General features: G+C 44.0%; 1 protein-coding gene across 3 annotated transcripts in view; it reads right to left on the reverse strand.

Moving 5' to 3' along the window:
- TRPS1 (transcriptional repressor GATA binding 1) overlaps nt 1–12,376 on the reverse strand; it is a 216,700-nt gene extending 204,324 nt beyond the window's left edge. For 2 of the 3 annotated variants that reach the window (XM_062570561.1, XM_062570557.1), the window contains exon 1: nt 12,299–12,376. The gene's annotated coding sequence lies outside the window, so the exon portion shown is untranslated. The remainder of the gene's footprint in view (nt 1–12,298) is intronic. The other variant, XM_062570560.1, reaches the window with a different exon arrangement.
- Between the last annotated feature and the right edge of the window lie 2,419 nt (nt 12,377–14,795).

The raw sequence follows: 14,795 nt of genomic DNA on the forward strand, positions 1-14,795 counted from the left end.
GCGACAGTGAAGGCACTCGGGTCCTATTCCTGCATGAAAACAGCACAGTAGCACGGCGAAAACTCCTACGTCCTGCCCTGCGCTGCACACAGCTAAAGCTGCCGAATGTGGTTTTCGTGGCAGCACTGCTCTGGGAAGGTTTCATCCAAAATTCCTTCTCACAAGACAAAGGAAATCACAGTTTGCTAGAGAGAAAAAAAAATAAATAAATTGTATTCATACGCAGTAACAGCACTTCAGGTCAGAATGAATTTTACAATATCCTAGTTCCCTTTCTATCCAGCCATGGGTCTTCTGGGCAATAAATTCTAAAACCCCAAAAAGGTAAAGCTTGCCGAACCAGGGGAATCCCTTCGCCCAGTAAAATAAATTCCACAGCTGCCTTTTTCTTTCTCCTTTGACTTTTTTCAAGTTCCTTGCCATTAACAACTAGCCACTGTCACACTACACTACTGAAACAAAAATCTCTAAAAATGCAAGATTCTCAGATCCTTACTTTTGTCCCACTCCGATAAAACGTTTCGCACTGAAAAGCTCACTAGAGCTGGCAGGTCACCTTTAATACAGATTTTCATATGTGCTTATACAACTGAGGGAAGTCATAAGAAACAAAGTTAGACAAACCCATCTTAAATGTTCCTTAGATAATGCAGGAACACAGCAAATCTCTAAGGAAAGTTAATCTGAAACTGCTATGAATACCAAATAAATTTGCACCACTGGGATATTTAAGGCCCAATAAATCTTACTTTCCAATGGTTTTAAAACTACAGAAAACAGTATTTCAGCTCTAGACTATAAGTTGTAACAAAGTTGTCTACCTAGGCGCTCCTGACTCGGACCTGTCATCTGTGAGAAATATTTTCAGAACACACTCATGTTTGCTGAACTATGAAACTATGAAAACCTTAATCTAGAAAAAAAATATAAACACACAGAAAAACTATCTGAACAACTTACTCTTTTTGTTTGCATATTAATGCTCAAGAAAGTTGGTTACAAATGCCCCTATTTCTATTTCAAATTCTTATTAATTTATTTGAGCTGTCTGACGTGACAGTCAACCTCAAGAAACCAACAACTAATTGCAAAAAATGCAATAAAATCCGTTACAGTTCAAAACGCTTAGCAACAACAAAGGTGCAAATGGTTACCATCACCCGAAAACATCACACCACTCCTTGTTTCTGTTCATCTGATACTGCTAAAAATACCAACAGTTACTTAAAAAAAAAAAAAAAAAAAAAAAAAACACAGATCATATAGAAAAGCTCACTTATTATTCCACAACTTTTTTTCCAGTTCCATTCTATCAAAAGCACACTTTGTGGACAGTGAAAATCACTGTTTTTCTTGGCCTGCCAAAAAAATGCTGACATACCCAGGATGCCACGCACGTCTCTGAGGGCATTGCGGCCCTCTGCCATGGCTGGGGACGAGATCCTGGAGCTCCAGCCACTCCACCGCTGTCCATCTGAGCCTTTCAGCGGGTCGTTGGTGAGGGGAAAGAAAGGAGGCGAGCTCGGAAACCAGCCACCAGCAAAGGGGCTCGGAAGCAGGTGCTCTGTGCAAGCCCACTTTGAAGTTTAGCTCCCCTGTCGGACGCGGACTGCTTTCAGCCCGAAAGGACTGCTGCTCGGGATGACATAGGAAACCATGGCCACGCTGAAGACCGGTTTTGCACAGCGAACTACTGCTTGACCACTGTGTGCAGAGCAGCAGAAATGCAAGATGCAGCATTACAAAACATTGGTGCTGCGTCCTGAGTTCACCGAGACTTTTCAAAGCAACAAACTATAATATATAAACTGTAAGCAGGTCAAACATCGACCCCCAAGAAGCACTGATCTTAAGCTCAAATGAACTTAGTAAATTCTCCAGTGAGAATCTGATCTTTTTCTAGATTAAGTTAACTGAAGCTTTGTCACTCGCAAGTACAGGAATTGGTCAGGCCCCTAATCAGAGGGTTTTAATCAGTCTTTAGTCCTTTCTGAATTTCTCACAGGTTTCCACTCCAACCAAATTACATAAAGTTTTATAAAAGTCATTCACCTATACCAATAAAAAGAAAGTCCCCAAAATACTAAACTTTGTTTTCTCACTAGCGAGTTTCATGTCGTAAACAACCTAAGGTTGGTCAGTGATGCAAAATGGATTCTTGTCTAGATCTGTAAACTTTTCCAGGAGCTGTAATATCCTGCATTTGATGACATCATGAAGCTAACCACAAGTAAAAGTTAGTTTTCAATTTGTTCTACTTTTCCCTTATTAGTCTCTGTGTCAGAAGCAGAATAAGAATCCTCATTAAGTCACATTATATTCTTTAAACTCATTAAAGGCCCAGAAAAAAAGAACAATACAAACACTAGTGTTTTTGTAGAAGTTATGCAACACAAATGGACTTAAATTTACATGTATTTTTAGAATGTAAGCATGTGCATGTAACAGCCAAAGAGACACAGATATATGCGAGATATATAAATGGAGAGAGATAGAGTAACAGAGACAACAAGGCAGAGCATACCTTACAAATGACAGAATGATACCTAGATAAAAGTGGATTATGCGTGATCATTTCTGACCTGATATAGATGAAGCACATCATGCTTTGTGTCCCGAACTGTGACAGAGCTGGAGTCAGAGCCATACCCTACATTTCTTTTCTATGAGATTTTCAATGAACAGTTCCTTGGGAATTTTTCCAGGAAAGAAGACAACCTCAAGGACTACACAGTCAGCAGCAGTCAAGTGGAAATCTAACTTTTCGTCCATGACAAAAAGCTTGATTGTTATTGCTTTGTGTTAACAGAGGAAGCAATATTATTTGGTTGTATTTGAGGCTACATCTACTACTCATGTTCTTGGACTTGCACATGGTGTGTGCATAATTTTATCCGTCTTGGAGGATATCTCTGGGTGTGCAAAGGGTGGATGTTTGTTAGAGGATTTATTGTAGCTGAATGACTCAGATACATGTTGTTGATAAATTTTGATCCCCTCCATATGACTGGAAATACGAGCTCAATGCCACAAAATTATTTATGCTCCTACAATATGCTCAAACAAATATTACAGGATTAAATTTAATCTATTTATGATTTTTTTTTCCTTGTGATATGCGTAGCATCCAAGTAACAGCTTAGTTCTAAAGGAAATTCCTGAAGAACCTGGAACGAGACTTAATTAGATGGCATAAATTTCCGATGTCTGTAGCAGGCCACCAAAAGAACACAGTCTATGCAGTACATGGGGACCTAAGTTACTGTTTCTTTCCTTCCTGCCGCTGTGACAACTGCGATTAGATGTGTCATTTTACTGATCTGCACAGCCCGAGTCCACGCCAGGACCGTGGCAGCAGGCGGCCTCCGCTTCTCGAGCTCTCCTCTCCCGCCTGTCGCCCAGACTCAGATGCTGTTCACCTGCAAGGCACATGGTACGGCTCATCTATTTTCACAAGCTTTTGCCTCGGGTATTTGGAGCCAGGTTGATTTTATTAATTCTGTGCATGTGTGTGTGCGCGTGTGGGTCTCGATGTCTGCGTGTGCAGGAGCAGAGAGTTCGGCAACGATCATTTTGTTCTTCGCCGTGTAACTGCAGCTAGCGAGCGTCTGACGGGTATACACACAACTCATCAAAAAATGAGAATGCTGAAGAGAATGACTATTTTCAGTTTAGGAAGCTGGAATAGGAGGTATCTTTTATTAACTGAATTCATGAAGCAACTTTTTCTCTGCATAGCAACTTTTGGATGATGCTCCACAAATTCGCAGCATTTGCTTGAAGATCAGTATACGAGAAAGTTAAAAAGAATCATACTTGGCAACACTGAAAACCTTCTACCACCAAATAAAATTGCTTTATTCTAGCTAATTTAATTTCCATTAAACTTTAAACTGCACATAGGAATTTTAGGCAATACTTAACTTCAATATCTACTTCAATCTTTTTTTAAAAGATCAGTTGAGAATTTTCTTTTAAATATAATCCCCAAAAAGTCACTGGCACATCCAAAAGCAGTCTGCAAGGTATCTGTCTAGGCAGAGTGCGTTATCTCTTTTTAATTAACTACTACTAAATTCTCCCCCCCCCTTTTTTCCCCTGAACTGCCAAGCTGTATGTTTAATTTTTTAAGTTTTAGTATGTGTTTCTGACTTGCAGACTTTGCAAAGTAGGTCAGGAATACCCAAAGGATACACATTTGAAGGCTACAGATAGCAGAACACACCATTTACGGCTTTGTATATACACATACGTACACATTCTATATAATATAGATAGATAGATTCAATGATTTAAACACATTACATCTATACTGTATGTTTCAAGAACATTCAGATATTTACACTGTTAGATCACCACTCATTTTAGACCTACACTAGTGCCAGCTGCCAAAAAAAAGTACACAAATCAAAATATGTTACCTTTGTTCAAACAATACTGCTGTTCATTATATAATAGAAGCTGTCATGCTTAATCTTCCAGGAACCAAGAACTGGTACATTCTTGGACCAGAGGTGGCTTGAAATGGTTTGAGGCAAAACTGAAGCATATTGTTTAAGTAAATCTTGCTGAGAAACGTAAGCACATTGATGATTTTTAACATCATCTTTTACAGATTTTTTCCAGATATATTAGTAAACTAAAAAACTCAAAACAGAGACAAACGTATCAGTGTTTTTTCATGCTTTTAAAATGTATTTTTCCCCCTGCGCTGTCAGTCTCAGTAAATGTAATGAGGGATCTGAAAACGATGCTTGAGAACTGATGCCGTGATGAAGTAAAGCGTACCTATAAAATTACATGTTGACTTTTGAGAAGAAAATACGCCAAAACTAAAATTTGCCTTTAGAGTTCTCAGGCTTATCTAAATATCCCTGCAGTTAATGCAGGCACTGTATGTTACATGCTGCAAAGTTTTTTTCTTATTGGGAGCATGCAAAAAATGCCAAGAGAAGCAGCACTTAAAATTGTATGTCTATAATGTGATATGGAGAAATATTAATGGCAGAAATGCCTGACATTCTTCACTGTTGGCACTTTTTAAACTCGTATTTTAATCTGACAAAACGCTAAATAAAAATAACTACGCTTACTGAAGAAAATCTCTCTCACGGCGGGCTCTGCGTGTTTTCTAAAACTGCAAAGGGAAGTATTTTACAATTCCACCTCTAACAGCAGATACGCATCAGGCAGGCACAAGCGGGCTTAGGGCCGCCCGCCCGCACGGACCCTCGCGACGCGGCAGAGCCCGGTCCCGCAGCCCTCGCTCGCTCAAAAGGCCCCCTGACGTCAACGTGTGCTTTTTCCAAGAATGAGAACTGCCGGATCAGGCCCCAAAAGCGCTTAGGAAGATGAGAGGTTACTTCAACAGACTGACTGGGAGATTAAATAGGAAGATTGAGGCAGGACAAGTCTGGGGTTTAAACCCTAGGGAGGATTGACATTTAAAGTGTTGCCACTGAATTATAGCTCTCCACGTTGGGTGGGGTAACCTCCTACTGGGTGGAGTGTCTCCCCTAAAGGAAGGAAAAACTGGCACAAGCCAACTTGGTCTTTGAAAGATTTCCCTCCCTGCCAACTTATGAAGTCGCCCTGACGTCAACTTCGTCAAGAAAGTCTATTGCCCAACTCGGTCTTTTTTGCTGTAGAACGTTTGCTTGTGCGCAAAAGCCCAGGAGAGGTAGAGAGAAAATTAGAAAATTAAGGAAATTAGTCAGAAGGCTCTAAAAAACAGAGGGGAAAAGTAAAAAAAAAATAAAAATAATAAAAAAAATAGACTCCCTACCACACTGGATTTTTTAAAGTATAATTAATAAATAAAACTTTTTTTTTTTTGATTTCCCATACCAGCGTAATATAAACAGATGCCGAACGCTAGGGACGATTTCTGAACCTGGTTTAGCTTTAAAATACGGGGAGAGCGAGCACGGAAAGTGAGCGTCTGGAAGGCAGGATTTCCCCTTTCTTCTGCAGTGGACAACAAACCTTCCCATTCAGCTTCACCAACAGGTGTAAAACGTTCCCATACTAGCAAAACAATTTTCACTGAACTGCCACCCAAGTACACTTAACATATTAATCCTCCCTGAATCAAAATAATTTGCTTCTCCAAAAGAATGCTCGGGATGCTGGATGGGGGGGAAGAGAGGGCTGGGGGGGGGGGTATCAAACCAAAAGGAAAAAGGATAAAGCACCTCAAAATGCCCATGGGGAGAAAAAAAAAATAAAATCAGAAAACAGTTTAAGTTACCGTAACCTGAAATGCACCAGCCATCACAAAGAGCAATTGGAGAAATCCAGCAGAGCTCAGCAGGAAAGATTTTTAATAACAGATTGAAAAACAAGAATAAAAATAACTGCATCAACAGGGCCTTTCTTCCTCAGGCCACAAGCCCGTTTTTACTTGAATTTTAAAAAAATTGCAGTTTGGCCACTAAAACCAATCCAGAACATTATTAAAAGTTAAAAGCTACCAATTACTTCTGTCTGTTCTTTTAAAGCAAAGTTTGGCATTACGTCAGTTGGTTTAAAGAAAACAAGAAAGAGAGAGAGAAAGAAGGAGAGAAAGTTTCCTGCTTGTATAAATTAAACCACCAGGGAAGGTGTCTAGCCACTTGTAAAGCATTTATTACAGGTTTTTAAAGGGCTAGTAACATTTTAAAAATTAGATATTTTAAAATAAATGTACGGGAAAAAGAAGTCAATCTGAGCTTGGAAGAAAAGCAGACTTACGAGAAATTATACATGCGTGAATTGCAGCTACAAAAGTAAGAACGGCTCTTAGGACTAAACTTTGCAATTCAAAATAATTCTATTTTCAAGGCAGAAATAATTCTATTTTATTTTTCAGATTCGTCCCCTATGAGCACGGAAAAGTTCCATAGAATTTTATGGGATGGAACCAACCGGGTGCTACAGCTATGTCCTCCAGAAGTGCCATTTATAGCAACTAAATTTTAATGACGAATATTCTCTATAGATTTTTCTAAATTCATGTATAGAGTTCCGCAGCAGGAGTAAAATTCCTCAGTTAATGCGACAGGATCATAATAAGAATCACGGATAGAAAGATTAGCATTTTCTATTAAATTTTATACCATTTTCCAGTGGTGGTGCTATTATTAAATTTTAAAGAACCACTTTAAAGGTATTAGAAAATACGAAATCGATAGCGCAGAACATGAATAAAACATAGATGGCTATTAAACAAAGTTTCTTACACACAGCCATGCCACTTCACCTAAATCACAGTCTTCTAAACCCCATGATGCCAAATCAGAGCCTCCTCTGACGCCGGACTACCCATCAAGTGGAACGGTGCTCCGCTGCGCAACGCTTTGGGGATGCGACAAAATGTCCACCAGGGACTAGATCGAGACCATCGTATTTACGCTCCCATTGCTCCGCGTTGAATTTGAGCCTTGGTCTGCACGACAGAAAGTGGGGATATTATGCCACTGCTTCTAACCTCCCTCCCCCCCGCCCCGTTCACCGCTGCCCAGGCGTCATTTCTTACGTCCGGGGCACGTCCGCAGGCGGCTCGGCTCGGGCAGGGCCTCTATCGATTAGGTGCAAAGCAACACCGAGGACTGAATAATAAGCACCAGCTGAAAAATGTAGTTACATGCTCTTCCCTTGTCAACATTTACTATTTATTTAATAGTGTAATTGTACTTCAATCCGTCACATCATCTGAGATAACTCATTATGCGTTTTTTTCTTTTAACTAGCAAATACACAATCCCCCCCCCAAAAAAAGCAAAGCCCAGAAAGTTTTTACATACAATAAAAACTGAAGTGAAAATAAGCCTTAAAATAATCAAATATGCTCTCTTTGGGTGCAGGCTTATCTATTAAAAGTCAAATGAGAACTTCATTGGCACGGGATATGAAAAAGAACTCTGTAATTCATGACACTACCGAGAAAAAGTTCTTCTCCTTCTCCAGAAGGACTGGAAAGGGCACTTTTATTTATCTTCTGGACAGACAAAAATAGTAGAACCTAGACCAGATATGCTGTAATTAATGTATCCAAAGGTCAACAGGCAATGGTATTTATACAATAGATGGGTGCAGACTACGCTGGTTTTAGTATTAATCACCAGTACTTGAAAATAGCATTGTTTTCTTACTATGTAAGAACTTGAGGGAGCTTCAGGAAAACAAAATCTTTTTTTTCTATACCTGCCTGCTATTATTTTTAACCAATTGGAGTGATATTTGGGACAAAAATGCTTGAGTTTACAGTTGCCCAAGACTGCCAAAAACAGACCCAGACTACCTCACTAGTTGTGTTGAGGAAACTAAATTAAGCAAGGGCAAACACCAACTGGAAAGTTGTCAGTTTACCGAATGAATGGCTTCATTTTACACACCAGTTAGAATATCTTAATCAGAATATATTTCTGTTCAAGGCCAATACTTTTATTACCAGGTGGCAGTTTGTTTTAACTGAAACTGTATTAAAAATGTAATTTATTTCCACTTTAATTTCACCTAACAAAAAGGGTTGTCAGACTCCCAGCCTGTCATGTTCAAAATTATTTAACCATAAACTTTCTCACAATGTTATATCTGGTGCTACCCACAAACCTTTATTAAAGCGATACCGCCAGTGTGGCTGCAGTTAACATCTGAGAAGGCTTCTATTAAGATTATTACATTAAAATACTGTCAAGAGTTTATAAGAGACATAAATATTCATACATATACACCCCCCCCTCCAAACTTAGGAGGAAAGTTCCACATAAAAAGAAAAATTTAAATACATACCCAAGGTTTGCTTTTTGTAATTAATTTTTTTCCTAAACATCTTTGCTAATTTTTTTTAACTCTTTCACACTGTAATGTAAAATAGTTTTATTTCAAAGCAACTGCCTGATAAAGTCCTAAAGAAGGTAATTCGCATGAACAGAAAGTAATTAGTCATTGTTTGCACTATGCTTTGAAAATATAAAGCCCTATGTGTCAACTAGTATTAAAATATGATTGAAATACAGAGATTTAATGAGCAACCATTGCATCTTACAGACACGCCAGTCCATACACAGAAATTAGTACTATGCTGTTATTAATGCACAATCACTGCATGTGAATAATAATACTCCTCACACAGAGCCAGAGTATACATGGTAATAGCGTATACTACGAAAGCTTACTACGAACGATACCTAACACATGACAGAAAAATAATCCTACTCAGGATTCATAAAGTAACACTGATTTTATTCACTCACTGATAAAGATATAATGCAACCTACAATGCTATGGTATAAATTATGCTACAAATATGTTAAAAATAAAAGAGGATAATCCAGCTGCATCGTGTTTGATGCCCAAAGAAGTCTCAGATCTCTACGGTTGTCATCTACGTTTTTTTCCTTTATTAACATTACTAGGAAATAAAGAAAAAAATAAAGCCCTATTCTCACACACAAAAATTGCCCAATATTATTTAGAGCGTATGTTAGTGGATCAAAAGCAAAAACACGTAAACTCAAAAGCTGACGCAACTTCGCCCTTTACTTTGTTGTGACTACCTCAATGAAAAGTTTCAGAGAGAGAAAAGTTATTACACGCACCAAAAAAGTGACAACCAGACAGACCAGGGTGGATTATGAACTGACTGCTGTTCTCACATCTGAGTTCGCTTGGTCTTAAAAATGTGAAGCAGAATTCTGTCGTCACAAACAATTTGAAGATTAACTTGTATATAGGTACTGATGCACTACTGAACTACACCATTATCGATTTTAGGTGGTAAACCTCAAACAGGTATGCATTTTTCAAGAGAAAAAAAGAAAAAGTGTTTTTTTTTCCTCTCTCTGTTTCTCTCCAGAGAAGTGTTCCACTTGTTTGGCTTGACCACGTTATTAACAAACTTTCATTCAGTGGTTAAGAAAGAAAAAAAAAAATCTTTCAAAGTGTTGATATCATTTCCAGACAGTCTTGTCAGCATCACAATTTACAGGAAATAGTTGATGTTCTCAAACAAACCCTGTATTTACTCATAGACCCAGAGTACTTGAAAAAAAAATCACTCTTTTGGAGGTTTTTTTTTTTAAATGTCACTCTGGTGGAATATCTGAGAGAGCTGTCTAACCTACCGCACATATTGTGAACATGAGGAAAACACCAAGTGCAGTTCAGAAGACTACTGTAACTTTTATTCTCATTTTGTCCACGTCAGGAACTGGCTCTTACCACTACTTTCCTTTGCTGCCCCTTGCATTTTTAACTCTGGCAGTCTTTTCTAAATGTTCAACTTTTCCTAAAACCAACAGGAAAGTAACATGATGCCACCAACATCCATAGGATTCAATTGCGTAGCTGAAGAAGACTGCCTGAATGGCAAAGAGTTTGATGGTTCCTTCAGAGACTTACTGAACTCGATTAAATAAAACCAGGAGCGTATTAAAGTATTGCTTGTTCCAATCAACCTTCAAAACGCTCTGGGCGCTGGAAAAGCAATAAAAGGCAGCATGGCCCGTGCCTCCAAGGGTGTACGCTCTTGCTAATAGAAAATACTCTCCTCTCCGAGTCTCTGGATCTGTCCCTCGGTTCGCAGGGTGGCCGGAGCTGCCCCGCTGCCGGCCCGCCCGGCAAGGTGCCGGCCCTCGGGGGAGCCAGGGGCGCGGGGAGACGGTCTCCCCGCTTCAGCTCAGCACCTCGCCCCACAGCGTACTCAGGGCGCTGGAGAAACTTGCCATTTGCAGATAGAAAATATAATATAACTGATCCAACGCACCACGCACACGCGCACACACACGCACACAAGCCCCCAGCGGGTCTCTCCGCGCAACCCGCGCGGCAGGGCCAGGACGCTGAGGCGCACTGGAGGGGGGCAGAGAGGCAACCCCCCCCCGCAACGTCAAGCTGCCCCGGCCCGGCGCTGCCCCCAGCCCGGCCCGGCGCGGCCCGGCCCGGCCCGGCCCGGCGCGGCGCGGCCGCCTCCTGCCCCGCCGCCGCCCGGCCCCGCGCAACGCCCGCGCCCGGCCCCGCGCGCCCATCCACGCACCCCCCGCGCGGCCCTCGTCCTCCCCACGCGGGCTGCCTCACCTCCATTCATTCCGCCCTCCCGAAAAACAAACACACGGAGGAATAAATAAAGGCACACCAAAAAAGGGGGTTGGGAAAAAAAAACTCTCAGCTAGATCCCAGGCGGGAGACACCAGCGACGGGGGGAGGGAAAAAAAAAGTGAGGAGCTGCGCGGAGTAGTGGCAGGCAGGGGAGACCTGAGCGTGGGGACTCAGCTCCGAGAGCAGAGCTTCGCCTTTAAGAGGGAAAAGTTTTACGTCTCGCTGCGCTCTGATTTCAAAAAAAAAAAAAAAAAAAAAAAAAAAAAAAAAAAGGCAAAACAAAACAAAACAAAAATCACCACCCCCATGTCGCCTTTTCCCTGGTGTGACCGGGAGGGACCCCGGGAACCCCCTCCCGGCACAGCACAGCACAGCTCCGCACCCGGCCTGCCCCGGTGAATCCCCGGACAAGGAGGAGGAGAGGGGGAGGGAAAAAAAAAAAAAAAAAAAAAAACAAAGTTTTTCCCAAACTTACTACTCTTCATGATGGTGTCTCTGTGCCCCGCTTGTCATGATCCCCATTAAAACTTCCAGCAGCGGCAGGAGCGGCAGGACTGCGCGACTGCAGCTCCGCGGATGCAAACCCTCTCTGCTCGTCTTCCACTTCCACCCCCCGCGTCTCCCTTCCCCTCCCCCCGGAGCGCCCCGGTGCCGGGGAAGCAGCGGCCGCGGAGATAAGGCGCGCAGAGGCGCGCAGGGGAGGGCAGAGCCGCACCAGCCCGCCGCCGCCGCCGCTCCCCTCCCCGCCTCCGGGGCAGGGGGCTGCTCCCGCTGCCCGCCGCCGCCGCTGAACTTGACCCTCCCGACTGCGGCGGGGCTACCGCGGTTCTCAAGTCGCCAATTGCCAGCCATCGCACATGGCTTTGACCCCCGCCGGGGGGGCCGCCGGGGGGGGGATGCACCGAAAACAGCCTGTGAAACCCGAGAAGCCCCCGCTGCCCTGTGATTTTTTCACCACCCCCCGCTTTTTTTTTTTTTTTTTTTTTTTGTTTGTTTGTTTTGGTTTGGGGGTTATATTTTTTTTCGGGGGGGGTGCACCCAAGGTTCCCCCCCACCCCACCCCCGGCACACGCCGCGCCGCCGCGGGCGCCGCGCCCCCGCCCCGCGCAGCGCAGCGCAGCGCCCCCCACCCCCGCCGCCGCGCCGCCCCCTCCCGGCCCGCGGCCGCGGCGCCCTCCCCGCCGCCGGCCGCCCCCGCCCGCGCCCCCCCGCGCCCTACCTGTTGATTAACCGTCAGCGGCGGCCGCGGCAGCCTGGAAGATGGTGGAGCCGCGGCGTGAGCCATGAACCGTCGCCTGCTGCCGGCGGAGTTGGCCGCGGACGGGGCGGGGAGGGGGCGCGGGCGGCGGCGGGGCCGGCGGGGGGCGCGGGGCCGGCGGGGGGCGCGGCGCGGCGCGGCGGCCCCCGCGGCGGCGGCCTGCGCGGCGCGGGGCGAGCGGCGCTTTATCAGAAATGTTATCGCTTGTCAGGACCTCCGTCTCCCCGCATTACGTCAGTTTCAAGACACCAACACTATTAATATCAAAGGAGCCTTCGCGGAGGAAAAAGCGCCACCCCAGACGGAGCGCCCTTAAAGAGACAGCGCAGGCGGCCCCGCCGCGCCGCCCCCCGCCGCCGCCCCCGCCCGCCGCCGCCGCCGGGGGCACCAGCCCGCGCCCGCGCAGCCCGCGCAGCCCGCGCAGCCCGCGCAGCCCGCGCAGCCCGCGGACGCGGCCCTGCCGGCGGCGCGGCGCGGCCCCCGCGGGCTGCGCGCAGGCGGCCGCGCGGCCTCGCCGCCGCGCAGCGCAGCGCAGCGCAGCGCAGCGCAGGGGAGCGCAGCGCAGGGGAGCGGAGCGGAGCGCGGCGCTGGGACTTCTCCGAAGTTGCTAAAAAAAAAAAAAAAAAAAAAAAAAAAAGGAAAATGCACCGGAGGTCACGGCGGCAGCATCCCGACTGCAGGCAGCCAGCTCGCCGCTGGGACGCGGCCAGGCCTCCCTGGGAGATTTTCCGACCGAGCTTTATTAATTGTATTGATCACTATTGTGTGGAATTAAAACTGATAGTACCTCCGCGCGGCGCAGGAGTAGCCCCCTCCCTTCAGAGGCCACTGATCTAAACCGAGCGCAGAGATTCACAGGGAAACCTAGACTCTCCTAACCTCCTCTTTTTTTTCTTTTTTTATTCCTTTCTTTTCTCTCTCTCTCTCTCTTTTTTTTTTTTTTTTTTTTTTTTTGGCTCCCTGCTCTCTATGCATATCTTTAGGCAGATACGCAGATAGCTAGTTTCCAAATTTGCAAATGAATATTCACCCTCACTGCTTCTCTTTGATACCAATCACCCGTCAGTCCCAAACTTCTTCATAGAAAATTCTCCAAACTTTTTTCAGAACCCCTTCAGTTCAAAATACTCCAGTTTCTCCCGTGCTGCAAAATGCCAGAAGTCTGTATGTTAATGTAAGAAAACTCTCTAAGGAGAAGCAGTACATAAAAGGTTCCTGTGAAAGGGTTTTAAATCCCAAATATAGTAGGCGTTAAAAACTATGTAAACATTTGTTGGGCATTTGGACACAATTTTTCTGCAGTTAGGTGACTTTATATGGCATGTTTTCCCTCCCATGCAACTCATTTCAAACTCATTTCATGTTAAAAAAGATGTATTCTGGTTTCTTGCAACTCATAACACATTATTCAAGTGAGAAACTAGAAAGAGTTAAATCATTGAAATATTAGTTAGAGTTGAAGTTACTTCCCTCCAAATGTTTGAAATAACATTTTCCTTACAATCTTATTCTCAGAACTGTAGTGAATTATAAAGCATAAAATCTTCAGAGATACACACTGGTGCAAATGAAGCCCTACTGTAAAATGTATGGTATTTTCAGCTCTCTCTCTCCAAATTTGAACATTCTTCATATATGTTTAATATAATCTACTGGCAGATTTGTAAGGTAATTGCTCATGTAAATCACGTGGTAACACATTTCCCCCTTAAGTTCTTTTGTAGGATTGTCTGATAAAGCACTTTATGAATAGAAAAGCAATAATTCACAGGCGAGAGGTGAACTTGTCACGTTGAAAATGGTAGGTAAAACACAGACCCACGGTGAAGCACGCAGTGTTCGGATCCCCCAGACCAGGAGGAGAGAGCTGACGTTACGTGTGGCACTCTCTGCGTACCCGTCGGCAGAAAATTGTCGCAGAGCGGGGATGATGTTGATATATGGAATATGCAGGGAAGTAGTATCAACGTTTGAGGTTTGTTACAGTGTCTACCTGGACACTGTGGTGCTGGGGCCGTACCCTGCAGCACCTCGCTGGCGCGCACAGAGACCGCTTCCGGAGTTCCTAAACCTTTACTTTTCCTCGAGCTGCAAGTGTCATAGCTGAGTTACAGTCAGAGAGGCAAACCGCCTTCACAAATCTCGGTGAATGCACAGTTTTCTGAAAAATAAATCTTTTGTCCCAGTCATTCTGACTTGAATTTGTTCTTCTGTGCGATTTAGATTTTTTACTGTTGGTGAATGCGTCAGAGCAGAGTGACTGCTCGCTTGGCAGATCTGTCTTCTGTATTAAGGGTTAAAATCAGCAGGTATTTTGTCTGATGACTTGGCTAAGCATCTTACAAGCAGGGCTTGAATGGAAAATATTTAAACAAGGGTTATTCCCCTTTGCTTCTCTCTGCTCTAGTGAGACTTATTAATGTCTTTTTATTTTAAAACAGGAAATGATGCCCCCCAC

Source organism: Rhea pennata, chromosome 2 (genome assembly GCF_028389875.1).
Source record: "Rhea pennata isolate bPtePen1 chromosome 2, bPtePen1.pri, whole genome shotgun sequence".
Taxonomy (NCBI): Eukaryota; Metazoa; Chordata; class Aves; order Rheiformes; family Rheidae; genus Rhea; species Rhea pennata.